This window comes from Stomoxys calcitrans, chromosome 3 (genome assembly GCF_963082655.1).
Source record: "Stomoxys calcitrans chromosome 3, idStoCalc2.1, whole genome shotgun sequence".
Taxonomy (NCBI): Eukaryota; Metazoa; Arthropoda; class Insecta; order Diptera; family Muscidae; genus Stomoxys; species Stomoxys calcitrans.
This window is the reverse complement of record NC_081554.1, coordinates 124,730,205-124,755,879: the sequence shown is the minus strand read 5'-3', so window position 1 is coordinate 124,755,879 and position 25,675 is coordinate 124,730,205. Positions and strand designations below refer to the sequence as shown.

General features: G+C 37.6%; 1 protein-coding gene and 2 non-coding genes across 6 annotated transcripts in view; 2 read left to right on the top strand and 1 right to left on the bottom strand.

Annotated features, from left to right (window-relative positions):
• Nucleotides 1–25,675, top strand: part of LOC106083679 (adenylate kinase isoenzyme 5) — a 114,111-nt gene that overhangs the window by 65,772 nt on the left and 22,664 nt on the right. The gene's annotated exons all lie outside the window — the stretch shown is intronic.
• On the bottom strand, nucleotides 4,328–4,451 carry LOC131996458 (U5 spliceosomal RNA). Its single transcript, XR_009397879.1, has one exon. It is a non-coding gene; the product is annotated as a U5 spliceosomal RNA (small nuclear RNA).
• LOC131996455 (U2 spliceosomal RNA) lies at nucleotides 12,405–12,601 on the top strand. The gene has a single exon (XR_009397876.1). It is a non-coding gene; the product is annotated as a U2 spliceosomal RNA (small nuclear RNA).

Sequence of the window (25,675 nt, the reverse complement as noted above, 5' to 3'; positions counted from 1 at the left end):
TAACAGCACAAAAGCAAAACATTTTCTATCTCTTTTCCATCAAAGATGGGCTTGCTTTTTTGTTTAGGTTTGACATATTCTATTTATAGACACAATGTTATCACCACTGGAAGTGAGCATAACGTAAAATAACATTTATCTATAAAAAGTGCAGGAACTTTTGTGGCACAGAATGTGAATGTGTGTTAAACCATGTGATTCTGCTTCTTGGTACAAAGGTCCGAGTTCGAGTCTCGAACTATGTAGCTAAATTATTTTAACTATTTCATACTTTAAAATTATGTCTCACATTATTCCGCGCGTTTGTGGGAGCCACAAAAAATAAAATATATTTTTGGAGTTAAGAATGCCACAGTCATCTAAATCAATTTTAGTTCAACACTAACTAACAGGTATTATATTATGCTTACTTCCGACCTTTTTATTGTGAACTCATTATTCCAAAGAAATAAGTTTAAGTAAAACAAGTAAAAGCGAGCTACATAAGTTCGGCCGGGCCGAATTTTATATACCCTCCACAATTGTTTGCATTTGTCGAGTTCTTTCCCGGTATCTCTTTTTAGACAAACAAATGATAAAAGAAAAGAATTGAAGTCAAGATCCCAGATCGGTTTATATGGCAGCTATATCAAAACATGGACCGATATGGCTCATTTACAATCCCAACCAACCTACACTTATAATAAGTATTTGTGCAAATTTTCAAGCGGATAGCTTTACACCTTCGAAAATCAGCGTGCTTTCGACAGACAGACGGACGGACATGGCTAGATCGACTTAAAATATCATGTCGATCAAGAATATATATACTTTATGGGAATTTTCAAATAAAATTCTTGTGTTATAAATAGTGTTTTTATACCCGCGACCATAGGAAATAATCGTCTAAGAGCCTATAAAGTATATATATCCTTGATCGTCTCCACGTTCTGAATCGATGTAACCATGTCTGTCCGTCCGTCTGTTGAAATCACGAAAGCGGTCGAACGCGTAAAGCTAGCAGCTTGAAATTTTGCACATACACTTAGTATTGCTGTAGGTCGTTGGGGATTGCAAATGCGTCATATAGGTTCAGATTTAGATATAGCTCCCATATAAATTGCCGCAATTTTGTCCGATTTGGCTGAACTTTTGCATGCGATATTCTGCTATGACTTCCAACAACTGTATGGTCGGTCTAAAACCTAATATAGCTCCCATATAAACCGATCTCCCGATTTGATTTCTAGGGCCCTTAGGTTAGGTTAGGGTAGGTTGAAAAGAGGGTGCAGATATTAATCCGCCCCATGCCATTATGGACATACACCTAAGCCAGTAAACGGCTTGTTGTGCGCTCTAAAAACTACAAAGTAACCTCTAAAAACAAAATTAATTGTTTTCAATGCCCCTAAGTTGACTCATGTCTGATATTGTGTCACCACCTAAGTACCGGTATCTATTGGACACGAAAGCTGGGCAATGACAAAGGAAATGCTCCAACGTCTCATCATCTTCCCCGCATGCCCTACACATGCTATCACTTGCCGAACCGATTTTACATAAGTGAGCTCGTGGTCCTATGTGTCCCGTTATGATACCAATAGCTATACTGACCCGAAAGACTTCGGGTTAACCAAGTTTATTGACGGCAGTCCTCTGGCCTTCACCTTCTAGGGCCCTTACAAGCCGCAATTTTTGTCCGATTTGGCTGAAATTTTGCATTTAGTGTTCTGTTATGACATGCTAAGTACGGTTCAAATCAGTCAATAGCCTGATATAGCTCCCATGTAAACCGGTCTCTCGATTATCGCTGTTCGGTTCCTAGATGCTTTAATTTTTGTTGGTTTGACAGAAGTTTGGTATGTAGAATAAAATTATGGCCTTCAACTAAATTTATTTTGTATAAATTTTTAACTGACGCTTTTACTTGTTTTTGTTTAATTTGACAAAAAAAAACACGTGGTAACGCTTGGTATGCAACCTCTGAAACACATGTTGTGTTTGACAGCAGTTCCACTGGACCAAATCAATCAATTCTTGTAAGATCAGTCGCATGTTTGTGGTCGATTGAGATATAATTTTGCCGATTTTAAACAAGTTGAAAATTAAGTTAAGCGGCGCTAGATTAGTAATTTCGCCCACTGCGACACTTCTTAGTGGAGAAGTTTTTATAGGGCTGTTATACCAAACGGTACAGTACCTCACAAATGTCGCCAGCCTTAGGAGGGGATAACCACCGAAACCGGTGTTCATCGTCATAGGTAGAAACGCAAACCTCTGTGTTACGGTGGGCTCCACTGTACTTTGCACTGTGCAAAGTGGTACAGTACAGTGATTGTATGGAAACAGGGACATTATTTGTATTGGTACGGTTGGTGTGTTTTATTTTATTCTCAAGAGTAAGTCATATCTTCTGGAAAGAATTTGGGAGTAAAGTTGTCCTAGATAGTTATCGATAAAAGTAAAGCTAAAAAAAATTTAACAGAAAATTTCTCCCTAAAAATCCCCAATGTATTGTCCGAATCCCCAAGTTAAAAATGCAGTCCTCATTTTCGAAAATAAATCCCCAATACTGGCAACACTGTTTGGCTTGAAGATAGCTGGGTGGATTCGTATTTTCACAAAGGGGATGTATTAAGAAGAGTTTTAAATGCAAAATTAGCGCATTTATTTATCAAATCCACCCCGCTATCTTAAAGCCAAGCCACTCAGTGTTGCCAGTATTGGGGATTTATCCCCAAATTGGGGATGATACAAATGCGCTAATTTCGCATATAAAACTCTTCTTAATACATCCCCTTTGTGAAAATACAAAGAAATTGATTATATCTTGATGGCCAGGCCAAAGTCTACAAAAACTTGTAGGAAAGGGAGAATCTATTTATAAAATTTTTAACAAAGAGTCGACTTTTCAAGTAGGTTTGGGTAGTTTCCGATGGAACTAGTTCATTGGAACTTATCCAAGTAGGAACTGCTGGAACTAGTTCCATCTCTTTCCTTCTTATAGTTCCTGTTTTTAGCATGTACCCTTTTCTTTGGCTCCCTTTTGTAAATTTGTAGACCAGCTGATTGACATGCCATATTTTTCAGCTTCATACAAAAACTAAATAAAAGCGAAAACTTTTTTTAATGGACAACAACTGTGTACGTTGTGATTTAGGTGAAAGGAAAATAAACTATTTGTGGCTACCACAGTAAATGAATGTGGTGGCACAAATATAGAAACGTGGTGGCTTCCACAAATTATTTTCTTTTTATTATCAACAATTCTAAATTGTTTTGATGCGCTTCAATTCGTGTTTTTTTAGCATCGAGACTTAATAATTGTTTAAAACACAGTTCAAAAAATTAATTTTAAATTCAATTACAGATACAGTCGGAATGTTTGTAACTATATGTACAATTAAAAACACTAATTTTAAGGTTCAAAACAAATTCAAAGCTCTTTTTTTGTTTTGTTTAAAGAAATAAAACAAGTAAAATGGCATTAAGTTCGGCCGGGCCGAACTTTGGATACCCACCACCTCGGGTATATATGTTAACCCCATTTCGTCACAATCCGGTAAAAATTGGATAACTTAGCCACCCAAATTCGGCACGGACATTGAGTGGTCTAATATATATGTCACTATTCAATTTTGTAGATATATCCAATTATAAACCGATCTGAACCATATTAGGGTCAGATATCATGAGGCTCAGAAAAACACACTGTTTCAAATTTCAGCGAAATCGGGTTATAAATAAAGCTTTTATTGGCTTCAGACCCCTTATCGACAGATCGGTCTAAAATGCAGCTAATTCTAAATAAAGTCCGATCTGAACCATTTTAAGATCGGATATTGGGACGTCTTAATCTACTCACTGTTCAAATTTGAGCGAAATAAGGTAATAAACAAAGCTTTCATTGGCTTCAAACCCCTCATCGGCAGATCTGTCTATATGGCAGCAATATCAAAATATAGTCTGATATGAACCATATTTGGGTCGGGTGTCAGGAGGCTAAAAATAACTCACTGTTTAAAATTTTAGCGAAATCGGTTAAAAAATAAGCTTTTATGGGCTTCAGACCCTTTATCGGGAGATCGGTCTATATGGCCGGCAGCTAATATCTTCTTACTGTAAGTCCGATCTAATCCATATTCAGGTCAGATGTCGAAAAAAAAATATGATAACACAATAAACAAGTACAACAAACAACGTCTTCTGCGGAAAAATTTAAGATTCCCGCGACTATTCCGAAAGCAGAACACTTACTCGAAAGGTATCTGTCCAATGCCAACCGACAATACACTATAACTGCAGTACAAAACAATCCATAAAGCCAACATCACATTTATTAATAATGGCCTTCCCAATAAAGGAAAGCCTTTAGAAAAATTTATTTTAGACTCATTAGAGTGCTCCTCTCCACGGAAATCTTTAGTAAAAGGCGAAAGATTTATTCGACAACTGAAGAGAAGCCAGAGTGGTTAGACAAAACAAAATCTCAAATACAAGAGTGCCTGTTAAAACAAACTGAATGAGAAATATCTACAGTGTTTAAACACAAATAAGAATGACGCTCAGTTTTTGAAGAATCCAAAACGATTAGAGTAATGTTAAAGGGGTGACTGGCAGTTATTCGGTGATGGAATTTAATATGTATGGAGTACTTTTTGAGTATAATCAGAGATGGAAAAATGTGCACAACACCACTTTCGTTGGAGCAATTCTGTATTAAGGCTGGTACTATGTTCATTGTTCACCATTGAAAACCCAATTTTTTAGCGTTTACTTTTTTAAACACTGCACATATATCAATAATAAAAAAGCAACTTTATTAAAATTGTAATTTAAGTAATGAGGGAATGTCCGGATGAATGAAATCAGCAAGTTTTTTTTTTTGCTTTAAAATCTATTAACTTAAAAATGTAATCGGCGAAAAATATCGCGAAAAACGAAAACGAATACCAGCCTTTCTTACTAAATTTAAATAAATAACAGTTTGTTTTTCTAACATTGTATGGCAAAATATGAGCGATTTTCTTCATTCACAGTCACTCATTTAAGGCACACAGAATTAGGGGAAGTGGCAGTTAATGTATTTGTGCTACGACTCATTTTCCCATTAATATGCTCTAAAAACGATTCTTTTTTCTTTTACAATTTGTAAGGGCAAAAACGAGTAATTCAAAAACATGTGAGTCTAAATAAACGCCTAAATTGTGCTAAATAAACACAGCCTAGAATAATGTCAAAAACTAAAAATGGAATTTTTTTCAAAAATAAAATGTATAGAATAGACAACATTTTACAGATAAAGCAAGAAAAAATAAATCTTAGCAATAGTGGTCATTACATTTGGTGTGTGAAAAAATGCAATTTCCAAAACGTCTTAGTGTGAATGGCTGAAATGTTGTTCAAAACGATATAAGCAAAACGAGTTAATTTAGACATAGCATTAGAGGGAGAGTCAGTTAATGTAATTGCATTCTTCACCAAAAGAAAAACAGAGTATGTATCATTCCTAAAAAGGAAACGCCTTGCTCAAACAGCACTGTCATTTGGTCGAAATTAATCCCAAGTCATTAAGCATTTTGTTTTATTGAAATTGAACCATGGCCAAATATTCTAAAAAACCCAGGAAGGAAAGACAAACGTCGAGCAATGCCGACTACATAATAGGGGAGCTAAAGGGTGATTTTTTAGCTATTGTCATTTTGGCAACGCTGGTTTAAACAGCTCACGCACGTTTCGTGATTTATTTCACTGTCAAACATCCTCAGTTTGGTCTATAAATAACCATGAATCGTCTTACTAACGAACAACGCTTGCAAATTATTGAATTTTTTTATGAAAATGCGTGTGCTTTTGAGAAAGTTCATCGCACGCTTCTTGTGTTCGGCGATAAAACTCATTTTTGGCTCAATGGGCACATAAATAAGAATTGTCGATTTTGGAGTGAAGTTCAACCTGAAGCATTGCAAAGCTACCAATGCCTCCAGAAAATTCACAGTTAGGTGCGGTTTATAGGCTGGTGGCATCATTGGTCCGTACTTCTTCAAAGATGATGCTAATCTTAACGTAACTGTGAATGATATCCATGAAATGATATCCAAATATTTTTTTTTGTTTTGCCAGAAATGCAAAAACTTGACTTGCATGGCATGTGGTTTTAACAAGACGGTGCCACATGCCGCATGTATAACAGTGGGTTTATTGAGAGGCGAGTTCGGTAAAAATTTTATTTCATGTTCGGGACCGGTCAATTGGCCGCCTTGATCCTGCGATTTAACGCCTTCAGACTAATTTTTGTGGGACAATGTTAAAGCTCCATGTCTATACAAACAAGCCCGCTTCAATTGACGCATGGGAAGACAATATTGAAGAATTTATTCGTGAGATACCAGCCGAAAGAGTATACCAAAATTGGACTAAGTGGATGAGGCGCAGTTATGGTCAACATTTGCATCTTCAAACATTAAATTATATGAATCGTACTATCGATTAAAATAAAGATTTCAGGAATTTTTCTGAACTTTATGTTTTTTTTTGGAAAACTTTCCTATAGCTCTTAAAAAATCACCGTTATATACAGAAGATTTTTATTATTTATTTAAATACTAAGCTTATAGTGAATATAAGTTTAGTACATGCGATATTGTGGGCGCAATGTTAATGCTTTCTTGTTCTTATACCATTTCCCAGTTTTTTGAGAATTTGTTTTTGTGATATTAATATACACCCTTTCAGAATCTTCAAGAAAATTTCACATATCGTACTTAGTTTTCAAGATATTCGGGTGCAAATATGCCATATTTCAATGCATTTTCTTCGAGTACGTTTATCTCAAAATCAATAAAGTTGTGTATGGAACAATATAAAATTTCACCGACGATATGATAGCATTGGCTGCCAAGGCCACCGTTTAAAAAGTTTTTATACCCACCACCGTTGGATGGGGGTATACTAACCTAGTCATTCCGTTTGTAATACCTCGAAATATTGATCTAGGACCCAATAATCGCTCGACATTCTGAGTTGATCTAGTCATGTCCGTCCGTCTGTCTGTATCATACGCACACACCTTAGGCTCTCGTTCCCCATATAACGGGCATTTTTGGGCCCCAGGGTTGTTAGTGCGATTGCTGTTGCTGATGACAGAAGGATTTATGCTGTGACTCGGATGCTGCATTGTCGGGTTCGGATCAGGAGGGGTAAGTTGGCTAGGGTCATGCAGTGGTTCGGCTGTCAACGCTTCAGTCGAAGGCTGAAGATGTTCTGAACCCATTGACAGGCAGGGTTATTGGGAAGGCGACACAGCCGGTCTCATGTGTCCATTGTGTTGGTCATGCGGCCGGAGTACCCTTTCCCCTTAAATTGATATATCGTACGCGGCAGCACTCGTTGGACGTCCTTTTGAAGCTGCTGCTGCTCCCCCGAAGACTCTTCGTTCAATGGCGGCTGGCTCTACTGATGATGGCTTGAAGGCAAGGCAATTCTGGGTGATGATTTCCTCTGGTTTTTCAGGTGCTCAAGGAGTTTGACCCTTGGTTCGCATTTTCGATTAGAATAATACGCGTGGCTTCCTTGAAGGCGTAAGAGTGGACTCCAGAACGTTCGGTCGAGTAAAGCAAGCGGCGTGTCTTATAAGGGCTCTGGTTTGGCGGGTGTTGCTGTTCTTTGTGATGCGAACAAGGCAGAGATATTGGCTGAGCATATGGGTGCCACGGGTCTGACCGATGAAGGATCTTCTGGGGTCCCTTTTCACAACCTCGTTAATGAGGCGTGAGATGGTCTCCGATCGGACTCATGTTGCTATGTTCTCCTTTTCTTGTTCTTTCCGGCTCTGATTCCGCCTATTGTGGAAGTTACACGCCGTTATGCATGTTATCGACGTTTCGCATGCTGCTGGCTTTGTTGACGACAGGAGCATTTTGACGGAATCAAAGTTCGGGTGTAGGACTGGCCATTCGGCCACCCATGCGTGGACCTTTAGGACAAGGTGCATTGCTGTTAGTCTGAATTTTGCGAAGGCATTCGATACCTTGTAGTACGATGGCATACTCTACAAGCTGGGATTTGATTGGCATTGACCTTCAACCTAGGATGGTGGCCAAATTTCTGAAGGACAGGACCTATAGAGTACGTGTGGCAGAATGTCTCTCGTCTGTGAGACAAGCGCTAGCAGGTGTCTCTGCTAGGGCCTATGTTATTCAATTTATTCGCCTATGACGTCCCTGGTCTTGGTTCGCCTATGACGGAGAACTATGCTCCTAGCCTTCTCTAGTGCCAGACCGTCTACTGTTGAGAAGGTGTTGTTTTTCCTAATTTCAGGAGCTTCGAACCTATTTTGACAGTCGGCGGAGGTGATGTAGTGTTACGATGAAGAAATTCGATGTTGGCTTTGACTCGAAGTTCAAATTTGTGAGGCACAGTGACCACGTCTTGGGTAAATCCAAGAGAGCATACTTCACGTATGGCGGTCTCTTACCTTTGAGGTTAAGCTGTTTTTTTATGGGCAAATTTTAAAGCCGATGATTTCGCATGCTTTCCCTGCCTGGTATGACATCTCCTCATGCCAAATGGATGGGCTGAGGTTGTGGGAGAGCGGTGTTCTACGCCACTCCCTTAGTGTGTGGACTGTTCGTTTGGAGGATGGGGCGTCCAGAGTGCCCTCTAATGGGCCATCGAACGACGCATTCGGATCTGTCCGGATGAATCTGTTTTTGATGGGGAGTGCTCTAACAGCTGCAAGGACCTGGACAACCGCCTTATTAACGAATCTCTTTGTAGAGGCATTGATCTAGAATTCGCCATGAGTAAGAGACACCTAGATTTCGCCGAGTTGGAGAAACCTTCCTTTTGCCGTCTACCATCGCTGGCCCTACGGGGTATATACATCGGAGACATCGGTCTTTTAATTTTGATGACCTTGTATATGACACTACACAGTAGTTCGATGGTGGCTGCAATATTGTGTTTGCAAATATTGTAGTTTTTGTAAATAGCATAAATATTAGTATTAAGTAGAAATAAGTTCTTGACCTTGGGTTTCATTTAATTTAATTTTGTTTTTCTTTTGATTTTAATTTTTCTAAAATTGATTAATTTGCTTTTTTGTTTTCTGTGTTTTGTACCTAGAAGTTTGAAGTTGATTTCTAATATTTCATGGCAGATGTTGTACCTGTGGCCAAACGTTTCTGTGAATTTTAATAGATTAAGTGAATCCTAGAACAGTAAGCGGATCTGTAAGTAAGACTTTACAAATAAAACGCAATATTGAAACGAAATGACCATACAACACTAGTCAGTGTGAACTGAGAACGCGTATTGAAAACGTATCAGCAGTTAGTGAGTTGTAAAGAAATTGGTACCTAGTGGGAAAAGGTAATCAATGAGGTATGAGAAGGTAATCGATAGCCTCTATAGTTCATTGATTCCAGAATACTTTATTCGAAACACGGGAGATGTCCTAGGAAAAGAATAAATTCTTTTTTATGTTCGAAGGAAGCATTATACAATTCGTTCAAAAGAATACATTGTTTAACAATGTATTTGGAATGAATTATAATTTTATAATACACTACCTGAACCGGGCCCGCTCCGCTGAGCCTTCCTTTACTTTATATGGAGCAAAATTTACCTTTGAATATTTATTTTCGACAATTAAATAGCTTTCATGCTACGAAAATAGTATATCGCTTGACTAACAGTTTAACAATATAAGTGCTTTTGTCTAAATCCCATATGATCTTTATTGGTCTACGAATTTAAGTTTGGATGTAAGATGTACTCCATTCTTAAAATACTTTATATCAGCCCGATATTCTCATGATCTCTGATTTAGGGGTGTCTTCGGGGTTGAGGTGGTCCCCCAGACACTTGGGGGATCAGCATCGTGATCTTCTCTCAAATACCATTTATTTAAACTCCAATTGCTTTGGTTTAAGGGGAGTTTACAGGATGAAGCGTCCCCCAAACACTAGGCCTCAAAATTGGTTATCAAATTCGTTTTCTGCAATTTTTATCAAATGAAATATTCTTTATAATGTGGAATTTTATTTCTATCGAATAATATTATGTCTTTCAAATGTAATACATCCCACTGGGAAGATCAATAAATCATTTTTAGGTGTAGTAATTGTAAACGAAATGTGTTTTAATTGGAAGTAGGACGTTCATAGTAAAAACGCAACAATAAATAGTTCAGTACATAAATTCATACATTTTCATTCAAGAAACAGTATAAACATAATATATAAAAACCGGTATTTACAAAACTTAATGTAGATTTAAAATTGATTTATTTGACAGGTTTAATTATAGAACTGTCAAATTTTCAAAAATTTTCAAATGCCACAGAGAAATAAAATAGAAGTTTTCTAAACATAAATTTTTGGTTCTGAAATTTCTTCGAACTTCAAATTTGGTCACATGACACGAAAACGGAACGTAAAATTTTGTTTTTGGGGAATTCTAGCTTCCGTTTACGGTCGGCAGACGTTCGGTAATCGTTTGCATGCCTTTTTATAAAGCAAAACAAAACAGCTGGCTCGTTTTCTTACATTAACGGTAAGTTTGCGAGAGCATAACCAGGCCTTAAGTCCGTTAATCTGGTAGAACATAAAATATTATTACACACATATTGGGTTGCCCAAAAAGTAATTGCGGATTTTTCATATAGTCGGCGTTGACAAATTTTTTCACAGCTTGTGACTCTGTAGTTGCATTCTTTCTTCTGTCAGTTATCAGCTGTTATTTTTAGCTTGCTTTAGAAAAAAGTGTAAAAAAGTATATTTGATTAAAGTTCATTCTAAGTTTTATTAAAAATGCATTTACTTTCTTTTAAAAAATCCGCAATTACTTTTTGGACAACCCAATATTTTAATTAGTTGCATACACCGACAGAAATATTGATTCTGTACGGTATCAAAAGTATTGATAGAAAGCAACACCGTAAATGAATACTAAAACAATACCGTATGGTATTTATAATGCTTTACATCATCCATACCATACGGTAAGGTTTTGGTATTACTTTACTATCAATACTGTTGGTACTAATTTTTTCGTTCGGTGTAGGTAGGCAGTCTGTATATTGCACATTAGAAAAACTCCAAATTTTTTAAGTCCGTTTTCATTTGCGGTACTTAGTTTGTCACAGAATAAAAATTTGACATTCACTCAAAAACGATACAATTTCGTTCATTGTCTTTTAAATAATTAACAATTGTAAGCAAAGATAGCTCTTAACTTTAATTTTTTTGTAATAACACTACACAATTTATCAAAATAATGCTGGTCGTAAAACATATGATGTCTTTTTATTGCCAGGATTTCTTTTTTTTTGTGAGGATTTCCTAAAATAGGGAAACAATATTTTGTGAAAACTTTCCACAGTGAAAGATCTTAATACCTTATTTGAAGGCGAAGATAGTTTTTTATATTTTTTCATTTCTCTTTCACGACGAGCCTTGATGATCGAAGATCATCGTCTTGTTACAAATTGTAGAAAGACTAAACCGGTCAAAATTAGAGCTATATTGAATTTCAAATGTTGTTAATAATATTAATTAATTTTTTATGGATTTTGTGGGTTTTAAAGCAACAGTGTTTTATAAGTTTTCCACCAAAATACCAAATCAGTCGTTTTGGTGAGTAAAGCAAAAAATGTGGAAAAAATTCTTGGTCTTTCTAGTGTTAAACTTGTACCTTTTATAAATTATCATGTGATTTTGATAAAAAAAAAGGAAATAATTTGTAGATGTACATATATAATTGATGCTATGAAGCACAATATGCAGCTGAAAAAAAGTAACAAAAAAAGTACCTGTGAATCATCCATATCATCTCTGAATCATACCTCATAAAACCGCATACGCTGCCAGTTTCTCTTTTCGTGGTTGTTTTTACATTCATTCGAATGGGTAGACAGCCATAGGCAGTGGTGGCGTGAGTGAGGTATTATTCAGTAAGGCCTTGTGAATGCTTTAACAAGCATACAAAACAATCGACCACATATATCCGTTGCTTTAAAGCCTCTTGTTTTTTTTTAGAAAATGTGTTCTGCTTTCTTTTCATAAGCAGGCAGATAAGTTACAGACATTGAAGAAATGCACTATACAATCTCCATTTAGGTTTATTAAACAAAAGGCCCTCCAATACGGCCTGCCATTGTTAGGCAATGGCTATTGATACACACTTTGTAGATGGGCATATACAACCACTATTGAATGACTACTTGTATGAAAATATATATGAATGTTTGTTCCCTTACTTCATGGCGGTGCAAAAGAATTATTTTTGCTTTGATGAGAGTAAACATAGGATTGTTTTCCAACGTTTAAATTTTGTTTACGGCAACTTCTTCACAATTTTTTGTTTCTCATTCACTTTGTATTCAGGAACAGATATGAAGCATGAGTTTGGTTCGCAACGTTATCGCTTCTCGGCCTTATGGCTAAGATCAAAGTGTAGTATCTGTTCTTATCAGCTTAACATCTGATAGATCCTCCATCGGAGGACAACAAATGTTAAACTGATTTTTGGAAATAGGCGGGGTGTTTAAGGGCTTGCTCTACCCCTGCCGCGGGTTGGCCCGGTATTGCAGTACCGCCGGGATTTCGGCCCAAATAATTAATACATTTGAAACATGCTCACGATTAAAGGAGAAAAAGCCGATCGGAATCGAGGCAAGTTTGCCGGGCAGAGTCTTTGGCATCAAGCGCCATGGATTTCCCAAATTTGTTTATTTGGATCATAGGCGTCAAGTCGGGAATTAAGCGGTGTTGGCGCATGGGTGGAAAAGCCAGTATCGTCAGCGCTTTTTTTTAACCAAATTGGTGGATGTGGAATATTTACGTCCAATTTCAATTATCAAAAATACCACGGTACTCCCGCGAGTCTTTTGGTACTTGTTTGAGATAAGCCCAATTTCATCATGTATCGAAGAACTCAGAAATAAACGAGTTTAAACTTATATCTGGCATTAGCGTTTCCTATCCGGCTTTAGCAAAAATCCATTTATTTATTCATTCTTAAGTTTTTCCTGAATATTATTTATTAGTGATATAAACCAAAAATTCCAACAGAGGACAGATATACAACTCCAAAGATGGGGATATTTCTTGCAGTAACGGATTAAACTTTTGTATACCTACGACGATGGATTTTCGGTGAACCTTATATTGACAAAAAAATCGTGAACACAAAAAGGCAAATTAAAAATGTGAGCCTGTATAAAACATATTTGGAACATGCGTATCCAAATCGCGTTCCTTGGGGCCATCGTTGGAAGAGATATAGAATGGGCGAATGTAACTGATTATTCCTTATTTAAAACTAATCTAATGAAAAATACGCGCTCTAATGAAAAATACGCGCTTAAGGGGTAAAATTTCCTGTCTCAAAATATAGTTGGAGTTTAGATTCGTTTAGGACGTCCCTTATCAATGAACTGAAAACTTAAATCGACTGCACTCATAGACATGCGGGAAGTATGTCCATGAAATGAATTTTCGTGGCCAAAGTACTCTTGGAATATATACAAGCGAAATGGCCTACACACCCACCATTGATGTCTTTGAACGATTTTTTTTAATATATGAGAGGAGAGTAAGTATTGGTACCTTTTGACCACAAGAAAGTACCTTTTTTTTAACTTGTTTTCAATACCATTTCACCCCTCATTTATCATCCCTGGTTTGGACCAGCGATGTGCATTACACACTACCACTATGGAAAAGACCAAACTGGGTTTGTGTGTATCATTAAACATCAACAGAATGAAAATTGCCTTGAAATAGAGTCAGCCGAACGAAGCGTCTGTTGCCCGCGGGCATAGGAATTTATGTGCGGATGTGTATGCTGCCCATATATGATTTGGACCAGGCATGGGCACTGCTTTTTTCATATGAATGGGCTTGTACAATTGTTTTTGTTGTACACGCGAAATAAAACTGAAATTACCAAAATGGTTCAAAAATAGTCATTACAATTAATGTCAAATGTGTTTTTTGTGGTGTTTCTTGTGACTTTACTGATGAAAGACTTTCTATTTAAATATTGTTTTAAATATTTGTTTGATAGACAATTTTTGAGCAGATGTTTCTTTTAAAATCATTGCAATTGGAACATGACAGTGTTTGCTTGCATTTCTACCTACAAAAAATATAGTACCCTACAAACACCGAGTCTGCGTACTACTTTTAATGCATGGAACCTATCACGAAATATAGTCAGATTTTAATTTTGCATACATACATATTCATACATTGTAAGATTTTCTTACGATAGGGCCAATTGATGGACAATTTTTGAGCAGATGTTTCTTTTAAAATCATTGCAATTGGAACATGACAGTGTTTGCTTGCAATTAAGTATTTCCACCTACAAAAAATATAGTACCCTACAATCACAGAGTCTGCGTACTACTTTTAATGCATGGAACCTATCACGAAATATAGTCAGATTCTAATTTTGCATACATATTCATATATTGAATAGAACCTTGTAAGATTTTCTTACGATAGGGCCAAAATTGTGGCTACCAGAGCCTTAAAGGCCATATCATATGAAATATATAAAGGGTGATTTTTTTGAGGTTAGGATTTTCATGCATTAGTATTTGACAGATCACGTGGGATTTCAGACATGGTGTCAAAGAGAAAGATGGTCAGTATGCTTTGACATTTCATCATGAATAGACTTACTAACGAGCAACGCTTGCAAATCATTGAATTTTATTACCAAAATCAGTGTTCGGTTCGAAATGTGTTCATTCACCGTAACGTTGCGTCCAACAGCATCTTTGAAAAAATACGGTCCAATGATTCCACCAGCGTACAAACCACACCAAACAGTGCATTTTTCGGGATGCATGGGCAGTTCTTGAACGGCTTCTGGTTGCTCTTCACTCCAAATGCAGCAATTTTGCTTATTTACGTAGCCATTCAACCAGAAATGAGCCTCATCGCTGAACAAAATTTGTCAAAATTTGAACACATTTCGAACCGAACACTGATTTTGGTAATAAAATTCAATGATTTGCAAGCGTTGCTCGTTAGTAAGTCTATTCATGATGAAATGCCAAAGCATACTGAGCATCTTTCTCTTTGACACCATGCCTGAAATCCCACGTGATCTGTCAAATACTAATGCATGAAAATCCTAACCTCAAAAAAATCACCCTTTATATGGGAGCTACATATATCTAAATGTGGACGGACTTTTATAAAATTTAAAACGTCAAATAAAACTCTTCATATTAATTTTTATATCAAACCAAAATTGTGGTTTCTATAGGCTTTAAAGGCCATATCGTATGAAAGATATATAAAGGGGGCTATATCTAAATCCGGGGCGATTTTAATGAAATTTTTCACACGTATTTGGTCGTCAATAGAAGCATATTATGCAAAATTTTGTAAAGATCGGAACAAAAGAATGTATTTTACAGTCTAATAGGCCGTATCGGATGAAATATATATATGGGAGCTATATCTAAATCTCGACCGATTCTTATGAAACTGAAAAAAAAATTGTGGCTTCTTCAGCCTTAATATTCCATATCGGATAAAGATATGTATGGGAGCTATATCTAAATCTGAAGCGACCAAAAAAATGACTTGTGTAAAATTTTGTGACAGTCGGACAACAAATGCGAACTGAATACGTGGTCAGACAGACGGACAGACGAACATAGCTAAATCGAATCAAGAAGTGTTTCCAAGCCGATCGGTTTACCTATCAACGGGTCTACCTCGTCTCCTTCTTAGCGTTGCAAACAAATGCAAAATTTTACCACATGTACCACAGAGGTGGTAGGGTATAAATAGATGCCTGTAGAGAAACAAATTGATTTTCCATTCGTTCATCGTCGTATGAATTAATGTTGCCTAAGCTGCACTGAATAATTTTCGTGGTTTTATTTCTGCATGTGTAAAGAGAGCTCGCACTCATCAAACCAGCGGAGAGAAAAAGCATGGGGCACTCTCTTTGCCCACCTATGGTTTGGACCAGGGATGATAATCTTGATACTTTTTATACCCTCCACCATAAGATGGGGGTATACTAATTTCGTCATTCTGTTTGTAACTACTCGAAATATTCGTCTGAGACCCCATAAAGTATATATATTCTTGATCGTCGTGACATTTTAGCCATGTCCGTCCGTCAGTCCGTCTGTCTGTCGAAAGCACGCTAACTTCCGAAGGAATAAAGCTAGCCGCTTGAAATTTTGCACAAATACTTCTTATTAGTGTAGGTCGGTTGGTATTGTAAATGGGCCTCTAGAGTGCGCAATTCTTATCCGATTGGAATGAAATTTTGCACGACGTGTTTTGTTATGATATCCAACAACTGTGCCAAGTATGGTTCAAATCAGTCCATAACCTGATATAGCTGCCATATAAACCGATCTTGGGTCTTGACTTCTTGAGCCTCTAGCGTGCGCAATTCTTATCCGATTGGAATGAAATTTTGCACGACGTGTTTTGTTATGATATCCAACAACTGTGCCAAGTATGGTTCAAATCGGTCCATCACCTTATATAGCTGTCATATAAACCGATCTTGGGTCTTGACTTCTTGAGCCTCTAGAGGGCGCAATTATTATCCGATTTGCCTGAAATTTTGTACGACGGATTCTCTCATGACCATCTCGATCGATCTCTCTATTTTACTTCTTGAGCGCACAAAGAGCGCAATTCTTATTCGAATTGGCTGACATTTTACACAGGTCTCCAACATAAATATAATTTAATTGTGGTCCAAACCGGACAATATCTTAATATCGCTCTAATCGCAGAGCAAATCTTTTCTTATATCCTTTTTTGCCTAAGAAGAGATGCCGGGAAAAGAACTCGACAAATGCAATCCATGGTGGAGGGTATATAAGATTCGGCCCGGCCGAACTTAGCACGTTTTTACTTGTTAAAGTTCGAAAATACTCGCGAGCAAAAAGGAAAGTTTGTTTTGTGCGAAAAATTAAAAAAAAACGGGAGTGGGACCTATAAAGTGCAGTTTTGTCCTAACTTGTCTGCAACAATGGCCTCTAGCGTGGATTCCTATACTTCAGCAAAATTTTTACTTTTTGGTACAAAAAAGTACCTTTTTGACTCATATTTTGTACCATTTTTTAAACCACATTTTTCATCCCTAGTTTGGACCATAGATGGGTATAGAGAGTGCACCGTTCTTGTTCTCTCTTCTGCTTACGCTGTTTTGGTGAGTGCGAGCCAGGGATGAAAAGTTGATTTTTTAAATTGTACCCACAAGCATAAAAAAATTAGTTTTTTGGGACAGATTGTACCATTTTTTTTAAATTTCATTTGTTTCAAACAAAATCAAAAGGAATACAATACAATTCAGATTAAATGCATTTTTTTTTAAAAAGTCTAGCTTAAACAAAGTTCTTAAAATAATTTTTTTAAAAAATAATAAACAAAAATTAACGTAACGTTGAACATAAAATAGTATTAATTCATTGTTCATGTAAATATTTACATCGATCAGTCGGTAAGGAGTTTTAAACGGTTTTTGACAACACAGAATTCGAAAACTTAAAACTATAACAACAAGAGTTTAAAGATTTTATGTTATCTTTTGCTTGGATTAGACTAGGAACTGTTTGTACATGTAATCTATTTCCCTATTTTGTTTTAATAATATTTTGATATGAGAATATTCTCCCAACAATCGTAGAAGAATGGGTGATAGATAACACACCACGAACAATTCTTGAGTTATCGGGAACCATGGCTTCACCAAATTCATTTTTCGTATCATATACTTTGTTTAAAAAATCAGAAATATTTTAATTATTAAGGCACTTGAAACTCTCTATATCCGACAATGTTCTATATTGTGTGTCAATGGAGGAAGAATTTTTCTTTTCATCTAAACATCTTAACCAAAAAGGGTACTTTACACTTGGCCTCAAAATTGGACATCAAATTCGTTTTCTACTATCAAATACCTATTATTTGAGGCCCTTATTGCCATAGTAGACAAACATGGCCGGTTTGAAGGGAGTTAAGGGGGCGAACACTGAAAAAATATCAGCTTCGTGCTAGAGCACTATGTTGTTGGAGCCCCATAATGTCATGCATTTGGAAGATTGTGATCAAGATATGTGGGGCTACAGGTCTCGTTAAGATCCACACTAATTAATTTTTCTTTTGTTTTCTTTATCTACATTTAAAACCATATTTCAAAGCTACTACATTTTTAAAGATCCGTAGGTTCTCCTGTGTCTATTCCAATTTGACGGTAAAAAGTTTACTCTACTACCAAAGACCTTTTATTGCTGTTTTATTCTAACCTGATCGGCCTTCACATATTATTTTCAAATCCTTTTTTTGGGTAGGATAGGGGGAGGGGGATTGCACTCTGATGCATCCTTTCATTTAAGTACAATATATTCTCGGTCGTCTTACATGATAGTTTGGTGTTGTTTTTATTGGAAGGTTTGGGGGTGGGGAGGTTTGAAGCTCCTCAAGAATTTTTTCACCACAAATTCCGTAATTATAAACCTTCGATCAACGTCATTATTCCAAGATTCCGGTGTCTTTGTGAGTCCCTTCGTATACTGTGGAAAATGGGTTTTCATCAAAAGCCTCAACATGTCCTCCGTTGTCCCTGCTCTTCGTGCAGAGCAGTCTCGACCGACCTTCCTTTGACATAGGGATGCTGTTTGTATTTGAGTAGTTCGCTGGGAGTCCTACTCTTTATCATGGTGTCCACAATACGTTCCATGGTTTTGAGTAGAAAGGACGTAAGGCTTATGGGTCTGTAGGCCTTTGGTATCGCATAACTTGCCTTGCCGAGCTTGGCTATAAACACCATCGCCTTCTGACAGGGTTTCGGAGTATATGCAAGTCCTAGGCACGCTGTGAAAATTTTGACCAGACGAGGCATCAGATTGTCTGCCTCTTTCTGTAGTAACGCCGGAAATATTCCATCGGGTCCGGGTGACTTAAATGGTTTGAAGCTCCTCAAGGATTCCTTCACCATAAATTCCGTAATTATAAACCTTCGATCAACGTCATTATTCCAAGATTTCGGTGTCTCTGGGAGTCCATTCACATCCTGTGGAAAATGGGTTTTCATCAAACGCCTCCAAATATCCTCCGTTGTCGCTGCTCTCATTCCATGTCGTCTACTAAAGTTTCAGTTTGGACATGGGTTTTTGAAACTTTTTTGTCTTGGCGGCGTCATTAACACTATCGACCTGTTCGCAGAAAAGCTTCCAGAATGCACGTTTTGCCACTGTGGTAATCTTATTGTATTCCTTGAGCCGTGTGTAATACACATACCAATAAGCTTCCGCTTTTTTACGACGTGCTCTGTTAACAAGTCTGCGGACGTCTTTCCCGAAGAGGACAACTATCTTCGAAAGACCCCATCAGTACAGTCGTAATCCTGATGACGTTGTCGTCAATGTCTTCTATGCTTGGACAGTCTAAATTATCTTGCCCAAGTCTTCTTCTGAGTAGCCTTCCGAATTTTGTCTAGTTGGTTTTCAACTTATTCCGGAAGCTTATCGGATTCAGCGCTGGCCGTGCTATTCTAAACCTAATATAGCGATGGTCGGAGAAAGAGTGTTGCATGGAGACCCTGGCCGAATAACAGTGTTAGCATAGAATAATTGGTAGTTGATATGGTTCACTCCAGAAACTTTGTTCCGGGTCGTGGATCCTGAATTAAGGCAATATGAATTTTGTCCTTGCTGATTTTCTTCATCAGAGCGTGTGTAGCAGCCTCGCTGCTCCGGTGAAGGTTTATCTGGATTACTTCAATCGTTGGTCCTCCAGTAAATGGGCATCTTGGGAGTAGGTGATAATCTCATCGTCTGCTCCCTGTTCTTTAGAATGCATTGACTTTCCTGTCACTGAACTGCCTGATGTCATCGTTTTAGTTTCTTTGCCTAGTAAGGATGTTTAGAGCTAGACTCCTTACAATCCTTATCAAATATGGCCCAGATTGAACTATATTTAGATATAGTTGCCACACAGACCGTTCTCCTGCTATAGGGTCTTAAAGCCACAACAAGTGCATTTATAACCCGCTCGCTGAAATTTTAAACAGTGAGTTGAATCGAGCCTCCCTTTATCCAACTGAATATGGCTCACACAAAGCGGTCATATAGACTGATCTGTCAATTTAGAGTCTCAATAATACCATAAAAGGCTCTTTTTAAAGACTGGGATTTGTATACGATTTCTGGGCACCTAAACCAAATATGACCCAAATCGGCCGTATTTGAATATAACTATGGATATAGTGGAAATCATAGGATTTATCCATAGTGGTGGGTATGCAAAATCGGCACACCCAAACCAACAGCGTTTTGACTTGTTTTAATTGTCATGACACGGAGGGCGTAATTTTTAACCCAATTCTGCGTCATGTATGCCCTAATTCGGTCCACAACTTAGTTCTAATGGGAATGCAAAACAAATCTAAGTGATCTTTTGAAGATCGTCAATTATTATCAGATTCGTTTCTTACTCTAATACAATTTATTTGAGTCCCATATTGTTGAGATTGATTTTTTTATACCCTCAACCATAAGATTGGGGTATACTAATTTCGTCATTCTGTTTGTAACTCCTCGAAATATTCGACTAAGACCCCATAAAGTATATATATTCTTGTTCGTCGTGACATTTTAAGTCGATTTACCAATGTCCTTTCGTCCGTCCGTCCGTCTGTCTGTCGAAAGCACGCTTACTTTCGAAGAAGTAAAGCTAGCCGCTTTAAATTTTGCACAAATACTTCTTATTTGTGTAGGTCGGTTGGGATTGTAAATGGGCTATATCGGTTCATGTTTTGGTATAGCTGCCATATAAACCGATCTCGGGTCTTGACTTCTTGAGCCACTAGAGGGCACAATTATTATCCGATTTGGCTGAAATTTTGCACGAGGTGTTTTATTATGACTTCCAATAACTATGCCAAAAATGTTTCAAATCAGTCCATATTGACATCTCGAGCCTCAAGAGGGCGTAATATTATCCGATTTGGCTGAAATTTTGTACAACGGCTGCTCTCACGACCTCCAACATATGCCTCAAATATGGTCCGAATCGATCTTTAGCCTGATAAGATCCCATATAAACCGATCTCCTTATTTTACTTCTTGAGCCCGTAAAAGGCATAATTTTTATTCGATTTGGCTGAAATTTTACACATAGACTTCTACCGGTCTCCAACATTCAATTCAATTAGCACAATTCTTTTCTTTTATCCTTTGTTTGTCTAAAAAGAGATACCGAGAAAGAACTCGACAAATGCGATCCATGGTGGAGGATTCGGCCCGGCCGAACTAAGCACGCTTTTATTTGTTTTTTATACCAACCACCGAAGGATGGGAGTATATTCATTTTGTCATTCCGTTTGCAACACATCGAAATATCCATTTCAGACCCTATAAAGTATATATATTCTTGATCAGCGTAAAAATCTAAGACAATCTAGACATGTCCGTCCGTCTGTCCGTCTGTCTGAAATCACGCTACAGTCTTTAAAAATAGAGATATTGAGCTGAAATTTTGCACAGACTCTTTTTTGTCCATAAGCAGGTTAAGTTCGAAGATGGGCTTTATCGGACTATATCTTGATATAGCCCCCATATAGACCGATCCGCCGATTTAGGGTCTTAGGCCCATAATAGCCTCATTTATTATCCGATTTTGCTGAAATTTGGGACAGTGAGTTGCGTTAGGCCCTTCGACATTCTTCGTCAATTTGGCCCAGATCGGTCCAAATTTGGATATAGTTGCCATATAGACCGATCCTTCAATTTAGGGTCTTAGGCCCATAAAAGCCACATTTATTATTCAATTTTGCTGAAATTTAGGACAGTGAGTTCTGTTGAGCCCTTCGACATCTTTCGTCATTTTGGCCCAGATCGGTCTAGATTTGGAGATAGACCGATCCTCAGATTTAGGGTCTTAGGCCCATTTAAGCCGGATTTATGTTTAGATATAGCTACTAAAAAGACCAATATTTTGTTATACAATTTTGAACAATGACTTGTACTTATTAGTATTTGGTCCAAATCGGATCATATTTGCATATAACTGCTATGGAACATAAGGTATGCAATTTTCACCGGATTTTAATGAAAGTTGGTTTATATATATATACCCGAGGTGGTGGGCCTTTTTACTTGTTTTTTTTTTTAGATTTTATAAAAATATGTGTATACCCACCATAGGATAGGGGGCATATTCATTTAGTCATTCGGTTTGCAACGCATCGAAATATTAATTTTCGACCCTACAAAGTATATATATTTCGGATCGTCGTAAAATTCTAAGACAATTTAACGATGTCCGTGTCTATCCGTCCGTCCGTTGTAATCACTCTACAGCTTTCAAAAATTGAGATATTGAGCTGAAATTTGGCACAGATACGCCAAATCGTACCATATTTGGATATAGCTGCTATATAGACCGATCTGCCGATAAAGGGTCCAATGCCCAAAAAAGCTTTATTTATTACCCGATTTCGTTGAAATTTGAAACAGTGAATAGTTCTGGATCTCCCAGAACATCCAACAATAGCTGCTATATAGATCGATCTGTCGATAAAGGGTCTAATGCCCATAAAAGCTCTATCTTTTATACGATTTCGCTGAAATTTGAAACAATGAGTACCTTTAGGCCTCCCAACATCGGACCCAAATATGATTCAGATCGGACTATTTTTAGATATAGGTGTCATATAGACCGATCTGCCGATATGGGGTCTGAAGCCAATAAAAGCTTTATTTATTACCCGATTTCACCTTAATTTGAAATAGTGAATTTTTGTAAGCCTTCCGACATACGACCTAAATATGGTTCAGATCGGATATATAGATATAGCTGCCATATAGACCTCTCTGCCGATAAGGAGTCTGGAGCCCCTAATGGCTTTATTTATTTCCCGATTTCGCAGAAATTTGAAACAGGGGATATTTGGTTCTACAACATTGAACAGTTATTCATATTTATTAGACCCCCCAATGTCCGTGCGAATAAGTACACCGGATTGCAATGAAAGGGGGTTTACCCGAGGTGTTGGGGATCCAACTTTTTTAACGTTGCAGAAACAGTTTCAACTTTGTAAATTTCTAAAAAATTTTTAACTCATTTCCTACATATTTAGGTACATTTGTGACCATTTTAGAAGTTCATTTTTGGTTCAAAAGCTTAAAAATGATTTTACTACGTATTTTGTTTTAGAAAATTTGATAAAATTGAGTTTTAGAACTCAAAAATTTAACCATAAAGTGAAATATACAACTTTTCGAAGTATTTATGACATTTAAGCAGACTATCTTTTGTTACTCCAAAATTTTTTTTTTGATTTTACTAACAAATTTCTCTGTGTTAAACTTGTTTGCAATATTGTACACAAACCTTCGAAACCAAAATGCAACCATAAACCCTAGAAGTTTAGATTACAAATACAAGGAAATTTTTGTTTTGTGTATTGTAAAAGAGAGTGCCAAACCACTGTTCAAACACCATTGAATATTGCTACTGGAAACATTATTTCCAGTACTGCGCCAATTCCGAATACTGATTCTAATGCAACTCCAACAGGAAATCCAAATTTAAGAAATACAGAACGGGTTTTCAATACACCTTCTGGTACAAATAAATTCCTTTTTCCTTTGAATTCTCCTCAAAACTTCGTTAGCGGAGTAACTGCCTCGTTGAATTCTCCAAGGCCTTTAGGGGCAATACCTCCAATGAAAACAGTTTTTGCTGCTCGTTTAACTGCCGATACATCTGAAGACGATATGAGATATTATATTAAGTCCAAGCTGAACTTAGATGTGAATTTAAAAATATTAAAATTTCAGAACACAGATACTCTATTTTTGGGACCGTGACTTATGGCCACCAAGGGCTTTGATACAGGACTATGTACATATATAAAGCGAGAGTTTGTACAAATATTGCACATTTGCCTTCACGTTCATTCGACCATAGGCCAAGTCTTCGAGAGATTGAGGACAAGAGGCGGGTTATGGACGATACACTCTGCCAGGATTTGCTGGCCATTTCTGAGTGGGGTCGAATGATTTTAGATGCACGGAAGACTCAGTGCTGCTTGTTGTAAACGGTGTAAGAATTACTTCACTCCGTCTGATATTCTTAACAACTGCACCACTTTCATAAGGCCGAAAATGGAGTACGACTCACATGTATGGTCTGGAGCTTCAAAATCATCCCTGGAACTACTGAACCGTGTACAGAGGAGAGCGTTGGCGTTGATTGGGACCAGTAGGGATACTAGACTAGAAGACTTGGCCTATGGTCGAATGAGTACGAATGACAGAGATTACTGTCATCCGCAAATGAGTATGTCAAATTCGATGTCTGACTCAACAGATCGTTGATGATAATTAGAGAAAGAGAAGGAGAAAGAACAGAGCTCTGGGGTACACCTGCGGTCAATTTGTGCTCATTAGATGAGAACCCATCTATAACGACTAGAATAGTGCGATCTCTGCGAAAGCTCGAAATAAATCGAACGAGTCATTACCGACAACAAATGCGACAAGCTTTGATAATAGTGCACCGTGCCAGACCCTATCAAATGCCTTGGAGATATCCAGAGCCACAACCTTACTTTCACCAAACTGGTGGATTGAGCGACTCCAACGTTCCGACGGAGGTGCCATGAGGTCACCCGTAGAGCGATTTCTGCGGAACCTATACTGTTGGTCACTAAGAAGGCCATTAGGCTCTAAATACCTCACAAGATGGTGATTAACCATGCTCTCCATGACCTTGGAGAGAGCGGAGCATATCGCAATTGGCCGATAATTCGCAGGGTTGTTTGCCTCACCCTTCTTGGGTATTGGCTGAACGTTCGCAACCTTCCAACCCGCCGGGAAGACTCCCGCACGGTAAGCAAGGTTGAAAAGGTTGCGTAATGGACGAGCGAGCGTCGAAGAACACTTGCGTAAAACAAGTATTGATATGCCATCCGGGTCCGGGGATTTATTTACGTCTAGATTTTCAAGAACCCCTTTAACTCGAAAAAATATTTGGGACAAGATGCCAGATACATCTTCGATTGAGGGGAGTGATTGATTGCTGTCCGACAGGGAAGAGTTCCCTGCAAGTATGTCAGCCAACAGGTTAGCCTTATCAACCGGGTCTGTGAACGTTTGCTATTCCTTAACAAGAGTTTTAACAGGAATAATTGTCTTCATTTCATTTGAAATTATCTTCTCAATTATTTCAGCAGTAGCATTTATATCGTCATCTAGAAACCATAGTTTCCAATTAAAATGCTGAAAGAATCCATTGAACTCAGCCCAACGTGCTTTTTCGTATAAAAATATTGACCGCTTTGGGACTGGGGAGGAAGCAGTACGAAGAGCAGAATACGAAAAAGATGCTGAAACAATGCACTGATCGGAGTTACCAAGAGGTGCAAGAGTATTAACTTCATACTTTTCAGGGTGTGAAGTAAAAAAAAGGTCAAAAGTATTATTTTGGTGCCGTTGGACACATGCGATATGTGTTGGTTCTTTCACTAGTTGCGCCAAACCATTGTGCGCAGCGAAAAGCTCAACGTATTGGCCCTCAGGAGTCGTATGATTCGAATGGGAAAGCCAGGAGGAGTTATAATGGAATCATAAAGGGCGTCAAAACCGTTTATGGAAGCCTCCCTTTCTGAGTTTGGACTTCTAAATAAA